An 18,346-nucleotide genomic window follows, 5' to 3' on the forward strand; every position below is an offset into this window, starting at 1 on the left:
ATCAACGTTGATGATTCAACGTCGATTCCATTTGCAAATACAACCAATTTTCAATGAAATTTCAACGTTGCCTATATAACCTGGAATCAACGTAGATTATTCGAAGTTGATCCAACGTTGAAAATTCTACGCCGATTCCATTTACAAATCCAATCAATTGTCAATGTATATTCAACGTTGAAATAAGACGTTGAAACAACGTTGTTTCTATTGTATTTTGCCTGCTGGGTACCCTATCCTTTGACAATAATGATGTGTGTAAATAAATATATACAATGCAAGAAACTGGAAGGATATTACTCTGTACACACAGATCCCATGCCAACTGGTTCTGACGTGTCATTTGTAGGTTTCATTATTGTGTCTCATGCTAAGCTCTGCACGCTGTTGCGCTGACTATGTGCACAACTATCCAGACACAAACCGGTTTCTCTCACACTGCACAGCCACTGAATGTGCATCATACACACTGATTGCTAGCTCACAATGCTACATGTATTAACCAGAGTCTGTAGCCTGTGAATTCAACCTTTTAAATAATACATTGCATCTTTGAACCAGGCGTGGGCAAAGCAGCTTCTTCAAGGAGAGAAATCTCAACACTCAGGAGTACGTGATCAGTTGGCGAGACCTTCAATGAAACTCTCTTCATCACTTTCTCTTCTCCCTTTCGAATGAAACCAACAACTTATCTTTGCTTTCTTTGAACCCTGCACACATCCTTTATCACTCTCTTAATTGAACAAACAATACGCCAAATTGGAGAAGCAGTTTGTATTAATTGTGCGTTTATTCTCTCCGAGCAGTAGTCAATAGAAAACTCCAGTCTGGCTCTCACTGACGTCGGCCTTCAGTTCCCCGGCTTCCCAGGCAGTCTTGCCGGAGCTGCGATGAGCCGCCCTGAGGAGTGATAGGAATTTAAATGTAATTCCTTTATTAGTTTCTGCTAACTGCAATTATCCCAGGCACTTAATTAAGTGGCTGACTAATGTATGAATGCTCAGTTCTGCTTGTCACGCATAACAAAGTGATGTATTTATATTCCATGCACAATATGAAATTTAATGACACAGGCAACAATAATTCACAAAACCTTTTTGTCTTTGCCCCTGCCGAGGCGTTGACGCTCTCTATAAATTTCAGAAGCAGAGAAATAAAGATACATATCAGCGCATCTGTCTCTGGTTGGATTACACCTCTAAGACAACGATCTAATTTCTTCCTTTCTGATGTGGTATCACAGACTGCCTCAGATGTGCGGAATTGATTATCCGTTTGAAGGTCGTATCATTTTTTCATGTTTGCTTCCAATCTGGAGGAAAAAATGCACCCATCACTAATAGGCAACTGCACGGCTGGTCTAATTATGCAAAGGACTCCTGTACCAATAATAGAATTATTTGAAACAGGCAGAAGTAATTGTTCAGGGTCACTAAAACTGATCCTTTCAAAATTCAACCAGCAAAAGCAATTAACATACATCCGCGCGGAAGTGTGGGGCAGAGAGATGACGTCACCATCGTGGCTGAATAAGACTGGATCAGGATTTTATTATAACTCTGCTGTATGTATTCTCGCTCGCAGAAATGTAAACGCTTTTAACAGCATCAATATTACCAATAATATATTACATGTGTCAGACTCTCTTTCAATCTGTGATGATGGGCAAGTCGTTTCAAGAGTTTAAACGCCAAGTGTTTGTGTATCATTCAATTTAAAATGTGTTTTTGTTACTGGTCGAATGCTACATATTTCATCTTTTGTTCTCTTCTAAACACTAGAAAATGGTGATTGGAAGAAATCCAGCCGAGGGTTTTAGCTTCTTCCAAAGGCGTTTATCTTTTGCTCTCTCCATTAAACATGAACTCACTGGGGATGCAGTCACACACCGAGCTGGCGGGGGTCTGGTGATAATGCACGGCGGTTAGCTGAATGAATTCAAAATAGTTGAATTGTCGGGAGAGTTAAGGAGCCCGACTCCTGTTGTGTTCTCTGCAAATATGTATATCTTGCTTGTTTATGTGTTGGTCGAGTAACAGAGTTCTGGGGTCAGAGAAGCATTTAATAACTGAACTGATTGTGCAATTCACACACTTTGCTTTTGCAGAAATCTCCTGAGTCCCCACAGAGCAAAGGGAAGCAAGCCCAGGTATTTAAATATTGCCAACAAAGGGTAAGACTGTCGTATTAACATGCAAACAGGCCTTGCAGGAATGCACCACCCATGACAATATTATTCCACTGCAATAGTTTTCAAAGGCAGCACGGGAAGTTTGGGTCGGGTTACCAGATAGCGATGCTGTGTCAGTTGTGCCTCCACACATTTCACACACACATTTGTTTTACTCCGAAACATTGTTTATCTATTGAAAACAGGCGGCGGGGAGAGATGCGTCTGTTTTAGGACTGTTTAAAAGTCAAATCTCATCCTCGCCTTAACCTGAACATCGGGAGGGAGGCAGCAAATCAAAATAAATAACTGTGAATCAATTAAGGTGGTTTTTACTCCAGTTCAGATGATGCACCTTTTAATTGTTTTAACGGTGAAAATGCAATAAATAAAAGGGAAACCTGAAACAGCAGAGAGACAGACGAACAGCGAACCTACATTCGGTATCCATACAGATTAATCCACGGCACGAACAAAGACATTGATATTGACACTGGAGGGTCGTTGTCCTGCACATTCTGTCCATATTATGGACTGCTATTGTCTCTTGCGTTATGGTGGGATTTGTCTTAATGTGCCAGCGGCGTCTCCTCTCTGGAATTAGCCAGCGTTCAAATGAATGGATGTGTTTTAAAATGCATGATGTCCACTGGAATCACATCATTTCACCCGGTAGACTGAGTTCATATCCTGCTGAGTAATATAATTATCACAGGCCGCGGCCCGCGTTTTCTTCCAGAAATGAGCAGCCGAGTTGAACCTCTGAACTGAATCGAAAACGGAGGCGTTCAACGGGCACTGGCTCTGTTTAAAGCCATGAAGGTTGAAGGGCTTCAATTGAACCAGTTAAAGCAACTTTAAATGAGTACACGGTGAGACAAATGATGACAGGACAGATTGGAAAAGGGCAAGAATGCTGACCACAGTTTTAACTGAACGCAATAATTTTTCCGATACATTTTATGATTTTGCTCTATCAGACTGATTTTAAGTAGTTTGCCACACTTGTTCTACAGACGAATTCACGTAGAATATGTCCCACTGTACCGCAAAAGAAAATGCGTTGTTTGTTTTATTGTTTCGCCTCCATTATTGTTTTAAGCGCAGGTTACAAACCGCTGATACATTGTTGCGATCATGGCGGTTTAAGTGGCCTGTCATCAGCTGATGCCAAGAATAAAACCCTTCACTTTATTTCGTGCGCGGAGAGGAGCCACCTGCAGCCGATTAGAAACGTCTCTCTGATAATGACAAACGCGCGCAAACGGTGCTTTGTTGTGGGATGTCATAGTGCGACAAAAAAGCGGCGGACATTATGCATCATCAGCATTCATCGCACAGACGCGGCGCGCCGGACGGGAACCACTGGGGTGTGATGAGCAAAAGCGCGGCAATGACATCTGAGAGGTATTACATAGATAGGGACGAGCCCAGAGACAAAGACACCCAGGAATTGAAGAAAACAGCTTTCAGAGCCGAATGGAAATTGCCTCGAGTTCTGCACTGCGCCAGTGACTATGACAGCTGCAGCCGAAACAGAGCAAACATGGACAGAGGTATTGGCTGAAGCATTTAAATATGGCAGCTTTTCCACTGACAATATCAATTAAGAGACCCCAAACAAAACCATTTCCCCAGGGCTCATGAGCATTGATTTAGAATTCCCTTCTCTTTTTCTTTCTCTCTGTCCTTCTTTCTTTCGTGTATTTCCTTGCTCATGACTTGCAACATAAAATTTTAATGTAAGTCACAAAGAAATGCCTTGCAAGTCGTTTGTCAAAGAGTAAGACAGAGCCGTGTGTGAAGGGAAGGATCACAAGCCAGAAGTCTGTTTTACAGTCGCTGCTACTTTCTCCTAATTTACTGAACATGATGTATTGATTGGCATTGAAGGAGCAGGCAGCCACTTACAGGAATAATACACTGACTTATGTACTATATAAGTATGCGTACACATATATTTGTACATATATACAAACACATCTACAAATACTTATTATATATACACATTATATAAGTATTCACCCCTTTGCTGTGATGCAACCAACTGCCTAGTGAAGTCCCAACTGGATCCCAAGAGCTGAAGAAAGACCTAGAAGATGACCATATAGAAGATGAGAAGATTACTAAGATTTGCTGGTGTGATCTGGAAAAGAAGTGGACATTTCTCGGGGACACTTCTTCATCCAGGAGTGGATTGATACAGGCTGCTGCCGAGGTATGTATACAAAAGTAATGTGTATAAAATGATCTTCTCATTATTTTGTATGCATCTCCTGATCTGCAGAAAGTGCCACCACAGATCATGATTATTTCTCTTTATCTCTGCCTTCCGCGTTGCCATATCAATCTCCTTTATAAAGTAGCATAACAGAATTCACAACATATAATTTGAACTATTATAAGAACACATTGAACAGCAGTCGCGGATGTCGCATCTTAAAATCGGAGTGATTTAAACCCTACGTGGAGCCGGCGACGGGGCTGACTTTCAAACGAATTGCTATTGCAAAATATTGAATTGCCACTTGCCTCCGATTAAAGTTAATGATCGTGAGTGATGGCGTTTGTGACGTATTTGACGAAAGCACCGCAGAGACGACCTCCGCAGTCACACGGCAATCACAAGAACTGGGTCCCAAGTCCCTTCTGGCGACTGAGTCTAAAGACATTGCTTATGTGTCTGTATTTACCTTTTGGCTACAGTGATTATGCATCATTTAATGAGCTACTGCATTTGAATTCGTAAACAGTGCCCCCTACAGCTTGGGCCCCTTCAGTAGCAACTAAAACGTCTGTGTAGCTTCACTTTATGTGTTTTAATCTCTTGATCAGAAAACTGGGAATATACAGTTAGGTCCATAAATATTTGGACAGTGACACAATTGTCACTGGTAGTTAAATCCAAATTGGGTGAACGGTGTAGGAATTACACTCATTTTTATATGTGGTCCCCCCAATTGTAGAGACTAAAAAGTAATTGGACAAACTAACTAAACTAATAAAACTGAAGGCAAAACGCCCCAAGAACAATCAGGAACTAAAGACAGCTGCAGTGCAGGCCTGGCAGAGCATCACCAGGGAAGAAACCCAGCATCTGCTGATGTCTATGGGTTCCAGGCAGTCATTGACTTCAAAGGATTTTCAACCAAGTATTGAAACTCACAATTTATTTCATGATTATGTTAGTTTGTCCAATTACTTTTGAGATCCTAAAACTGGCACATAAAAATGGGTGTAATTCCTACACCATTCACCTAATTTGGATGCAACTACCCTCAAATGAAAGTCTACACTTAAAGCACATCTTGATTGTGGTGGCGTACAGAGCCAAAATGATGACAATTGTGTCACTGTCCAAATATTTATGGACTTAACAGTAATTATCTGCCGGCATTAAAGTGGCTTTCTCAAAAGCATCCATGGCAACATTTCACATGACCTGAATTTAAATGCTCTCGGTTATGTTGTGCATTTCTCTGCTGTATTGTGTGTAAGACAACAAAGGGCAGGAATACAACCTGGAGTGATAAAAAGCGTGTCTCTGTGCAATAAAAACTAAAGGACCATTCAGGGATTTTTCCAGTGGTGAGGGTGCATCTAGCCACGGTTCACAATGATGCATCTGGATAGCTGAAGCTTAAATCCACCACAAAGGTGCAGGGGACAGAACTCAGGCATTGCAATACAACAATGGTTTCCATTGTCAAACATCCATGACTGTCTCTCTGCCCGCAATCAGAGCCCCTCGTTACTGACTGGAAAACTCCTGGGGAGCCAAGCTGTTCTCAATTTTCTGAAAGCAATCGTGCAAGTCTGAAGGTGAAGGTCTAGCAAAGCAGAGGTCTGGGATCCAACAAGTCAAACACTTTTACAGGAGAGCTAAATGTTTAATAATAATAATAAAGATAATAACAGAAATGTAATATAAATAATTATGCTTGAGATACCATGGCTCGTGCAGAGAATGATAATGACTCCCAGACACCTACAAGGCAGGTGATTTTTAAAAACAGTATATTAGACTGAATAGATCTGTGTGTAAGTTAAGTAATGGAAGATCTTCGTTTAAGACCTCAGAGTGTTTCCACAGACTTTGCGTGGAGGTGCTGTTAATGACCTTCAACCAGTTGCGTCACAGCTGTCTGACATCATCACCGTGGGACAGCTTCCAGAGTAAACAAAGCCATATTGACGCGTCTAAAGCAGGTGATTTTTAATTCATTAGACTCTCTCCGTGGACCAGTTTTTCTCAGCCTTTTCTCCTTTCTGAAACTCTGTCCTCCTACTTGCAAGAACATACAAAATCTTTAATAGAATCCCTAATTAGAAGTCATGAAAGAAACACTGCAGAGATTTCATCATTTAAATCATATTTATATCCCCTCGCAGTCAGCCTATAAGGGACATAAATAATACTTCAGAGCTGCACATGAAAATATGATGCAATGCATAATAATAATTTTTCAGACTAAAGACTTTCTCAAATGATCCGCAGAGCTCTCTTGTGCAAACATCTAAATACGCTCAGTACAAAACCCTTCTGTAGAAATGTGTGTGTGTGTATGTGTATTCGGCCGCCTGAGATTAATTTGATTTCCCAATCAAATCTGCCGATGTAAATGCACTATAAGAGCCTGTGTCAATCATATCTCAGCTGCAGGCTCATGTCTGTGCATTAGTCTGGATGTTTGACTAAGCAAACCTGCAGAGACATTATTGATTATCTCCTTATGCAGATCATGCAGAATGAGAGAATATGAAACACAGTGGGGTTTTATTTCTCGGATGACCTGGAGATTTTACACCTTTTCCTTCGCCACTGGGCTGCTGTTTCTACCAGCTCAGCACAGAGGACTTTGACACAGGAATCTTTTTCATACACGCAGAACTAGAGTATTTACATGTGGATGAATCATATTTAAAACCTGGAGGAGCCGTGGAAATCCACACAGTGACGAGTAACTCAGCTCCTTCAAGGCTGCAGTATTTTACAGGTCGTCCTCAGCTGTTCCTGCAGCCACAGTGTTGAAATGCAATCGTTTGCATTCATAATTTCAGCCGTGGCTTCCAGGAGACATATTCCAGTTTGGCCAGACTAACAAATTACCTCAACGCTCATGCGATGTGAGAGTAAAGGCAGCTGTTTCTCGCACAGCCCTGCTTTATTTTTCTTTCATGCATTTTCCGGGAGACTCACACACAAAAAATAAAGAGTTCCTTCGGAGATAAATCGCTGACATGGAGGAATGCAAACACTCACTCTCTCTCTCTCTCTCTCTCACACACATACACATATATAAATGGAGTGCATTTTCTGCTATCTGATTCCTGTTTTTCCTATTATGTGCTAGACCTGATTTAATAGGCATCCGTGTGCTGAGGTGAATACAAAAAAAATGAGCTGGGGGACGTGGGTTGCTTGTGCCGGGCGCTGTAATACGAAACTGTAATGAGTTCTGTCAGTGGCGGCCTTGGAGCCATTAAACTGCTGTCAGGACGTGTGGCTTAGAGGGGTGAAATCACACCGGCCACACTGCGGAGCTGACATTTTTGGTAATTAGGACTTCAGCATTGTGATCAGATATCATATAATAATACTCAGTCCTCGGTTATCAGCATAGGATGCCAACAGCGCACACACGACGGCCACCAAAACACCCAACCAGCCAAACCGAAAGAAACGGCAACAGCGACGGCAGCAGCTCAACCAGCCTGTTGCCTGGCTTTTTCGTTTTTTTATCACTCTTCTCTCCTGTTTTATAGTTCTCCCCGAAGAGCTTTACTGCGGCGCATGAAACGTCAGAAATCCATCACTGGTCTCCCATCACTGCGAGGCCTGGGACCGAGGGAGCAGGTACAAACTATTAAGAGGCCTCGGAATGGGATTACAGCCGATCAGACCTTGAAGAGGCTTGAAGGTGACGGGAGAACAACAAATGCTAAAAGAAGATAAATACAAGAATAATACAGAAGCCCATCTCGCACCAAAAAAAGTATTCAATCAGCCATCAGACGGAGACCCTGGGCCCACAACAGCTGGGCGGGGGGGCGATACCTCTATTGCTGTATTCATGTGTAAATTTCCTTTGATTAAATAAAACAACAGCTCAGAGATTTCAAAGCTATGTGTGCACAAAGTCAGGTCTGGTTGTGAATGTAAATTGCTTCATTACGCGGCGATTGTATGCATGCCGGCAAGCTGTAGGACACTTGACGGAGACACAGCCATTATATCCCTATATTTCTCTGTGTTCTTGGATCGGAAATCAGTTTTTTCCCCTTCTTCCCTTTGTAAAGGAGACAGAATCATATAAATAACTTCTTTTCACCGGGAATCCTTATTGGAATTAAAACCTCTTCATGTAGAAATTCCTTGGTTTCATTACAGCAGTGTCAAACAATGTTTATTCTCCTCTTTTCATCCCATCATCGGAGCAATATTATCACTTCGGATACAGTATATTAATTACACAGATAACCTTTGCGATCGCAATACAGCGTGCTGCCAATGCGCTCATTTAGCCGTGACTCTGTCAAGACACTGGGGGAGTAAAGGCTGGGAGGGAAAAGCCGCAGTGGCCGAGCGCCGTTAGGTTCTCCACATCTGGACCCACGGCTTCAGCACATAAATACACACGGCCACACAATCAGCGGCTACTTGTGTGTCTTCAAACAAAACGTCACAAACTGGCGGAGCTCTGTAACAAAGCAGAGTCCATGTGTAATTAAGGATAATAAAAAAAAAACGCTTGCACTACACAACGGCTGTGTCTCTGTGAGTAAAGGAAGCTGGAGTCAAACACCTCAATGAGCAGGTGCACAGGTCCAATACAGAGAGACAGAGAGACAAGATATGCCTGGCGTCTCTATACACAGTTACTGCCGTGGTCCTGATCCGTTCTGTGAGGGAGGAATCGTGGGCCACAGCTCCTGTACACCCCAAACAGATGCTGACTCTTTCCTCTCGTCTTGAAGTCCAACAGGTTCCAGTCCCTGTCCAGTTTTATAGGTTCAAATCGCTGCTTGCCAAAGATGCTGAATAAAGAGAGTATTCTTGTGAAGAATTAGCTCCTGATATAAAAAAAACACTGTTTAAGACAATTCCATGAATACAATGACTTGAAGGTGAGTGTGGTTTTATGTGGTCTTACCAATAACATTTAATAAGATCATTAAAACTCTCCGCACCCCCTCAGCTGGAACAGAGGTTGCAAATTATTTCAAATGTTGCAAACCCACACTCTTCAAATTGGCTGCCTATATCCACACTCCCAAATTAGAATACAAAGTAAATACTTACTGGTAAATAAATAACTTAACAAATAAGTAAAAGCCATGACAGGAATTTACATGGATTATATGGATGCAAGCACTAAATTATTGCTGCTTTCAACTGCTGGGCAAGAAGGAAGAGGTCTTACAAACCAACGCTTCTCCAACAACAAGAGAAAATGGATAACCAGAGAAACCAGATGGTAAAGGACTTAGACATATATATATATATATATATACAAGAGTTTGGGAAATGTAACTATAGTGTCCCAGGTGTCATGTTTTAATTACCTACACAGTACAAGTTGAACAGCGTGTAAGAGAAAACAGTGTGTGTGAGAGAGAGATTAATTAAGTTTATATTTGTTTATTTTCAAAGCTTTTTTCGTTCAAAGCCGAATCTGCGTCTGAGCTTCTGAAAGTATCTGTACGAGTGAAAAAAAGGGGCAGATCGTGCCAAAATGTTATTAATATTTTATTTAGAGAAATTAGCTGAAAACGATTCTGAAGTTGGAAAAGGAAAATACAGTAGATGTGACGGAAGAGGGAGATGCTTTGAAAGCCGCCCTGTTAGCACATCAAATACCTGGTCAGGAAACGAGAGAGAGACGGCCCGGGAGCCCTCGCCGCTCGGCTGACAGAGCTGTAATTCTCACTCTCCCGGTCAGCGTGTTTCTCTCAGGCGTTTATCGCACACAGATGCTGTGGCTGACAGACTCATTAATGCTTTGTTGTGATGGAAAGCCTAATGCCGGCCATTACAATTATTTCCAGAGCCGGACCCCTGGCCGCCATCTGCGGAAGGCCGAGAAGCAGACCGGCCCTGTCCTTTGGCTTTCCTTCAGTATCTCCGTCCGTTTCCTCCGCAGCTGCCTCGGCACCTGGACGGCTCCACTGCAGGTCTGGGGACCGACCCTGAAGTCGTCTCTGTGGAGATGTGAACCACACATGGGGCTTTCTGACCGAGTGAACCTCGGGCACCGGCCGGGACTAGTGCGGAGGAGGCCGCAGTTATTGCTGCTTTTTTAATGTTTTATACATTTATATATGGGGCCAAGATGATGGCCACGACTCCTTGCTGTGATGCTATTCATGCTGTGTTTCTATGTTCCACACTGTGAGGTTCAGGTCCACAATGTAAATACCACCACACACCATTTCCCCCCTATAAAGATGGAAGGTGAAACAGGGACCAATGTTTCTCGACGGTCGGATGAACGAATGGGTTTGGACGAACACACACTCAGTTTAGGGTCGTGTATTCATTCAGTCCTGTGTGTAAGACCGGATGGCAAAGAGGGAACACATGAACCCAGAGGAACGACACCAATACACTCCAGTGCACCCATCAAACATTTGTGATATTTTCCGCTTTTTAAAAATATTTGAATTCAAGGGCTGAGGGATCGTCCAGGCGTTCCAGTGAGCTGCGTCTGAAATACAGCACAATTATGCACACAAACTCATTTTGTTTACAATATATTTTTTATAATTGGCCATTTTCATTTGCAAGATTGTATCAGTCTGGATTCATGACACGTGGTCCAGTCTTTCTGGACGGTATTGAATATGGTGCTGATCCACTGAGCCCAAGGGCAGGCTTGTGCCGACAGCAGTGTCGCCATTCCTGCCGCGTAGGATTAAATTGATGCTCCTGGCGTAGTTCTATCTCACAATTTGTTTGCTCACCAAAGAAATTAACTTCCACTATCTCTTTGTTTGGAATTTGCATTTTAAACGCATCTCCGAACGACTGTTTGCAGAGACAGACTTTCCTCGGAGGAGCGAGAGACAGGCGAGGTCGGGAGCGTGGCTGTAATCTCCGCACACGACAGAAAAACTGTGGCTGTGTTTGTTTCTAGTGAATTACTTTCCTTGTGACATATTTGTATATAGGAGTTAAAGCAAAATGCCTTCTTCAAAAGATCCTCAAAGACTGTGGAGTGTTTTTAACCTACAATGAAAATACATCGACAGGGCGACACAATGAAACTACATCACGGTGTCCACAAGCAGTTCTTTCTGTATTACCTTGTCTTCTCTCACACAATTGATTCGTGGTTCACATACCCCTGCAGTGCATGTCTTCACAATGCTATGGTGTGTGCATAGGCACACGTGATCAATAACATGTGATCAATACACATCACTCACAGATTTGTCCGACTACTCTGGCTGCTCATTAACTTAGATCACAAAGAGATTACCTGCACTTTTAAGAATATAATATTAGGTACAACGTACACACAAACCTCCTAATGACAGTGTTGCTGGTTACTTACAGAATTAAAATAAATTAACATCAGCTTACATCCTTTTAAGTGTCCCTAAAGACAGGGTCAAAACAACAACAAGAATGTAATAGATCCATACGGATGGTTTCGTCCATTTTATCAGAAGGGAAACAAGTTATTCAGAAACCTTTACTGGTATGTAAAGTATCTTGGGCCGAGTTGCACAGACTTGATGAATGACCTTCACTGCTGCAGTATTCCTCGGTATCCTGCAGGGATTGCGGCCGGCAGACTTCGAGGTCTAGATCTGATCTCCGAACACATGTTCCAGCTCCTTCCTGGGTCTTTTCAAATGTCAGGTGGAAGGCAGTTTAAACCCTGCTCTTCGTCGCACTGTTTTTCAGTCCCTGATCAATTGAGTCTAGCCTTTGGGAGGTGGATGTTATTCTGAACTCAATCTCGATTATACAAATATTAGTAGAATAAACGCTCAAAGAATCTGCCGTGTATTTTATTAACAGTGTGTTTCTGGACCCGGGGGGCAGGGAGAGAGACGTCAGTAGTGTACCTTTCTTGAAATGCTTCCATCTCGTTTTTAATTTTGTATTTTGAAGCTGATGAACAGGAAGGTTTTGGGCTTCTAGTTCTTTACCAGAAGGGCGAGCTAAGGGGTTGGAAAAATAAAATCCCGTATTTGGTGGCAGCCGTTTGTGCCATTTTGTGTTTTTGTTGTGACGAGTGACGGCAGACGGTCAGGAGTCACGGGAACCAGGCAATGCGACCGATAGAAGGAGAAAGAAAAGACAAATGATAATAATGTAAACTGTTGCATCAAACCGCAGAGTGATGCATGAGGCTCAAGCTACACTTCTCAGAGCACATCGAGGGAAGGGACTCCTCCTCGTAGTGAACACAGGCCGTTGTGTGCCAGAGCGCTGGAGTTGTGTGTTGTTTGTGAATGATAAGGACAGGGGGCTCCTTGGCACCATTTGCTCAATGTGACCCCATTAGTCTTTATATAGTCTTCCATCCATGAAATTATGTTGCCTGTAACAATTTTGTTAGAATATTACCAGCCTAATCTCCTGACAGTTTGGGTCACAAAATGTTGATTTATGGCATTAAGGCTCCAGTTTCAGGAAGTCTGGGTGAATGCTTCGACTGCCATGACCACAAGGTCACACTCAGTCTCTGTAGTGGGAGAATGACACAAAACTCCCTTCTGCACACATGATTACATACATCCAGCTCATACCTGTCCATCTCCTTTTGCTAAGTAGTCTGTGGTGAAGTCACTGCATCAGTGGAGAAGGGTGGACTGTGTTGGTTTTAGTTTTTCGATATTATCATCAGCAAAGAGAAAATCTTGGATTCTGCACTGTATGACGTAAAACTGAAACCGCAGCATTTTGTGTCATGTGTTGAGCACTGCATGTACAGGAATTATTATTCTAGGTCAGTCATAATGTATATTACCAATCTAAACTTTTCTATTAGGTTTGAACAGCTAGTCCCCTCACTGAGACCTCTGGATTCTCTAAATATACACGTTTCTGTTAAGTCTGCAAGATTATCCACTCATTAACCGCATGGTGTTCAGTTTCCCTTGGTCGATGACTTTGTTGATATTCTCATAGCATGAGACGCTGCAGATCTTTTAGTGAGTTTTCATCAGAGTCTTAAAATAAATGTAATGTATATTGTACCCTAAAGAGTAAAAGTAATGTGAATGAACACTCGAGCTATTTACAGAGCCACTGTGCTACACCCATCCCCCGCAGCGTGTGGGAGACTCTGGATGTGTATTTGCAGAGTGTTTACAGTTATTTGAGACCAGTGAGGGTCCCTGGACCCCTGAGCTGGGAAAGCCGAAGGAGAGCAGGGCGGACAGATGGCCTGTCATCTTTGTTGGGACGGTTCCTGCGGTGGACTCCAGGCTGAGGGTTTATATATTGTGAAGAAATCAATTCGAGGAAAGTATGAAGTGACCAGCTGAGGTGGTACATTAAAAAGCAAGGACAAGGAGGAGGGTTGAAGAGACGGCTGTCCTCTCTGGACGCCTCAGATACCAAGCACTCCCCAAAGAGACGAAACGACAGCTGTAGGACTCTTCCATCCATTTGTGAAGCGCTGCTGAGAAGATGAGAAGAGGAAGCCCACGGCCGCATGGCAGAGTATAGCAGCAGATCAGGTCAACCGATTAGCATTCCTTCTCTATACCGTGTTTAACATTAGCCATTCAAACTTAATGTTTTAGAAACATAATGATTATTGTGAGCAGAGGGGGTCGCTGAACGTTCCACCTTGTTTTCAATGGCATTTGACTTTTTGAAAGAATATACGTGAATAATAATAATAATTTATTTCTAGGCAGATGCCCTTGTCCAGGGCAACTTACAAAATATAACAGCAATACAAAGTGCAATAATACAGTGTAGTTCAAGGCATAATACATTTTACAAACTCCAATTTACACAAGTGTATACGACATATACAGTAAACAATATATAAGGTCTTACATCCTAGATTGTAAAAGCTGATAAGTGCTGATAAGTGTGAAGTCAAAATTAAGAGCTGAAGGAAAGAGAGCATGGGGGAAATCAAAATAAACAATACAAGTGCAAGTAATGCAAAGCCAAGAGTATGACAAAACGTTGTGCAATCTTACAGGAGAATGAAAGACTAAATTACAAGTACAGTCTGAAAAGACGCGTCTTGAGTAATCGCTGGAAGGAGGTCATGATGTCTTAATGATTTATTATATCCAGTAAAAAAGCAACATGTGTCACTGTTGATATATAAAAATTTGATATATGCAACTCAAGGACTGTGGGAGGAGTTAGTGATTGTGCAAATAATAATAATTAACAGAATAAATATCTTGGAAGAGAACATAACTCAGCATATTCTCACATGCAAACTACTACTACTAATTATAACAATGAAAAGTTTGATTCTGTAAAGAATGACATCTTTATCATCATGAGGGTTTGCACACTGGGTCACTGAATTAATTGCTATGAAAGTCTGAATTAAGTAGCATTGGAGTAGTAGTAGTAATCTGGACCTATAAAGAGCTTATAAAATAAATAAGAGAATAAATTGGTATCTTCCCTGCTCTGGTACTGGGAGGATGTGGGTCTCCATTCTCACAATCACAAAGTCCCTGTATGTCCCTCACTGGACACCTGTCACCAAGACGAGCCACCACTAATCCCCTCCTCCTTCATCACCAGACCTCAGCATTGGAATCAGGGGCTGTTTTCCCAACAGGCAGTTATGTGGGAGGGAATTCGCTGTGCATTTTCTTTTCACTTAAATACGATCAGTCTTGGGTCTCCAGGTCTCTGCTGTAGGTGTGCAGTGACCCGGATCCCCTCGCTGCTGTGCAGGGAATTACCATATACAGTGGCTATAGGAAGCGTTCACCCCCTTGGACTGTTTCACTGGGACATTTTGATGCATTTAAATGTGACTTTTTCCATTTCATATTGCCTTAATCATAAAGTGAAATATAGTGATCATGGCTTGCTAACAGTTATTCTAAAGACTGCAGCAAAAAGCAGGAAAAGCAGAATATCAGTTCCTTCGATTGTCAAATTAGACATGATAGCTCAATTTAATCATGAGAGAAATGTGGATTTCAGGAGAGAGGTTTGAAATGTCTAAGCCCGCCCTTTCAGAACCTATTGAATCCGATTGCCTGAGATGTGTTGCCTGTCAGCTTCAGTCAGTGCAGTGAAGTGGACTCGCCAATCACAGGACTGAAAAATTTCACTCCCCCCCAATGGGGTTTAGGTAAACAGAAGTTTCTGGTATTGCTGGAAAGCTGAGAATATAAGCTTTTTAATGCTACCCACCACTTGCACCTACACCACCCATCCCCAGCTGACCGAAAACAAAAGCAAACATATGCACATTTGCCCCTTTAACTGAGAAGTGTCTTGAGTGCTCTATGATGCAGCACAGGCTAGAAAGTCATTTTTTGAAAGCTCTGTGTCTCCAGTTTCAAACAAACTTGTAACTGAACATGCATTGTACTGAAAAGGTTTTCTTGTGTTTGCCCTGTCCTGTCTGACAATCCGCTTCGGGTACTTGACCTTGGACCTGCTACCGAATCCAATTACTGCTTACGGACAATGGCTACGAGATCGCCCGGCAAAACAACCAGTTTCCTCTCCCCAACCGCGGCATTTAAGATGCGTGCCAGGAAACATCTGTCCTACGCCCCCTCGACGTGTGGTGGAGAATGCGGGCAGATGTGGTGAGGAGCTATTCCCTTTATATTTCTGCCATTGCATCCCACACTCCGCTCTGTGTCACTATATAACTATTAATTAATTTGTTTATTTTACTGGGGATTTCGTGCTGGAGAATATAATCCTTAAATTATTTTCAAATTGAAATGGCGATGGAATCATTAAACACCACAAACTGGATTTTATCATTAAGACAAGTAACTCTTGTGTGAGAATGTGTGTTAACACTGCAAGTCTGTATGTTATATACCTCATCTGGATACTGTGGACAGTTCTGGGCTCCACACTTCAAGAAAGATATCGCTGCTTTAGAGGCAGTTCAGAGGAGAGCAACCAGACTTATTCCAGGTCTGAAGGGAATGTCCTACTGAGAGACTGAGGACCTGAACCTTTTCACCCTGGAACAGAGGAGACTACATGAGGACTTGATCCAAGTCTTCAAAATCATGAAAGGCATCGACCACATCAAACCAGAGGAGCTTTTCCAGATCAGCAGGGACACACGCACCCGGGGACACAAATGGAAATTGGGCTTCAAGGCATTCAAGACAGAAAACAGGAGACACTTCTTCACACAGAGAGGCGTCACAATCTGAACAAACTCCCCAGCGATGTGGCTGAAGAGACAATTTGGGAACATTCAAAAACAGACTGGATAGGATCCTTGATCACTTAGTTATTAATGGACACCAAACGACCACGATGGGGCGAATGGCCTCCTCTCGATTGGACACTTTCTTATGTTCTAATATCTTGCGGAATTTCTTTCTGTAGATTTTGCAATTTGTGCCTTTCTCTGCATGAAGGAAATATGTGTTTTGTGATCAAAGACAATACAGGGCACAAATATAACACTGTGTGGCAAACTGCGAATAACTGCAGTAAATTAATTGGAGTGATGTCAAAAAATACCACTTTTACCGGAATTAAATGTGGTCGTATGGAGTCTGACTTGCTAATTGTTGACTTGTTATATTAACACTGACACCTAATTTTATTGCAATAAAAATATGTGCTTCTTCGTTTATCTTATTTACATATTTCTGTCAGCTGCTGCTTAGTGAAAGGATAAGGTTTCTTCTTTCTTAAAAGGTTTGTGCTGACTTTAGGCATGATACCAGTTTATCTTTCAAAATACACACCTGAAGCCTGAATAAAGGCTTTATCAAGACAAATAAAATGCAGAAGTGAACTGATGGAAGCTGATGCACTTTGGAGTGTGTTTTAAGAGACTAGATGGGAATCACAAGCATCCTAACAGCCTGGGTTTATTAAGGGAGCGGTACTTATTGAAGCAGTGCAGTCTGGGAATCTCCAGCCTTTGTTTCATTGCCGCTGGAAGCCCAAACAGGACTGCTTCCATGCGTCTTTGTGCGAAACATGCAACACAGCGGATCCAGTCAATTATAGTTTCCTCTGAACCAGAATACAAGGCGTTTCTTCCCTGTGATGGAAGCTGTCGGATCATCACAGGGACAGTTAATGCAAAGTCTTGACAGCGGGAGCATTTGTTTGGCAAGATGAAGGGAACGCACACAAATCTGTCTGATGTGACACAAACAAACAAACAAGACAACAAAGTAATCTGATACATTTTTAAACAGAACCACAAACAAACGATTCATACAAGTAGTTAGTAGTGTTTTCACTATGCTGTTACTAAGTCAACCACTAATTCTGCCGCCTCTAGTAGTAGTAGTATTTTGGGTACATACTGAAACACACCGCAGAGATTTTATAGTAACCAAAGAGTCATAACACAGAGCAACATCTTGTAATCCTTAGAAACCAGCTGACAAATTACTGTGAACCCGAACCTAATGCAGCCCTGGAAACGGGGCGCTGTAATCAGGCAGAGCTGTAAACACTAGGGGGCAAAGCACATTTACTGTGAGGAAACATCTGCTGTTGAGATTGTCTTCTTTAAATACCAATCAGGAAGGCAAGGGGAAACTGAATCATGTACTTGTCCCTGTTACACATTAATTATGCAGTACTATAAACCGAACAAAGACCGAAATTTACACACATGGCCACCTAAAAACACCAGCGTGCGGGGGAAGGTGTGAAGAGTTCTGGCTGGAAATACTTTCCATCTCCACACCACCGTCCTGACAGCGGCTCTCGAGGGGCCCATGTGCGGTAAAATGTGTCTGTCATTCCTTCTTTACCTCAATATGGCTCCATTGCAAGACTTTGTTTGTTAAGTGTCTCATTGCATCATCTCCTGTAGATTAATGTCTGTGGTTCTTTCACTGGGTACCTACATGATTTGCTTCCAAAATGTGTGTTTGAAAGTATTTTCAGTCTCCTATCAGACTGGTTCAAGTTTCCCTCCTTTTGTTTGCCATGTAAAGTTGTCTGTTCTCCTCGACCTGTGGACATTGTGAACCTGCGATGAGTCCACT

At 42.3% G+C, this 18,346-nt stretch overlaps 1 long non-coding RNA gene across 2 annotated transcripts; it reads left to right on the forward strand.

The window, feature by feature from the left end:
* The first annotated feature begins 1,475 nt into the window (after positions 1–1,475).
* Positions 1,476–8,464, forward strand: LOC136717278 (uncharacterized). Of its 2 annotated transcripts, none has more exons than XR_010805211.1 (3): positions 1,476–1,564; positions 2,108–2,173; positions 7,937–8,464. It is a non-coding gene; the product is annotated as an uncharacterized LOC136717278 (long non-coding RNA). The 2 variants fall into 2 exon arrangements; XR_010805210.1 differs by having other exon boundaries at positions 2,108–2,149.
* Positions 8,465–18,346: the final 9,882 nt, after the last annotated feature.

The sequence above is a fragment of the Amia ocellicauda genome, chromosome 21 (assembly GCF_036373705.1).
Source record: "Amia ocellicauda isolate fAmiCal2 chromosome 21, fAmiCal2.hap1, whole genome shotgun sequence".
In the NCBI taxonomy this organism is placed as follows: Eukaryota; Metazoa; Chordata; class Actinopteri; order Amiiformes; family Amiidae; genus Amia; species Amia ocellicauda.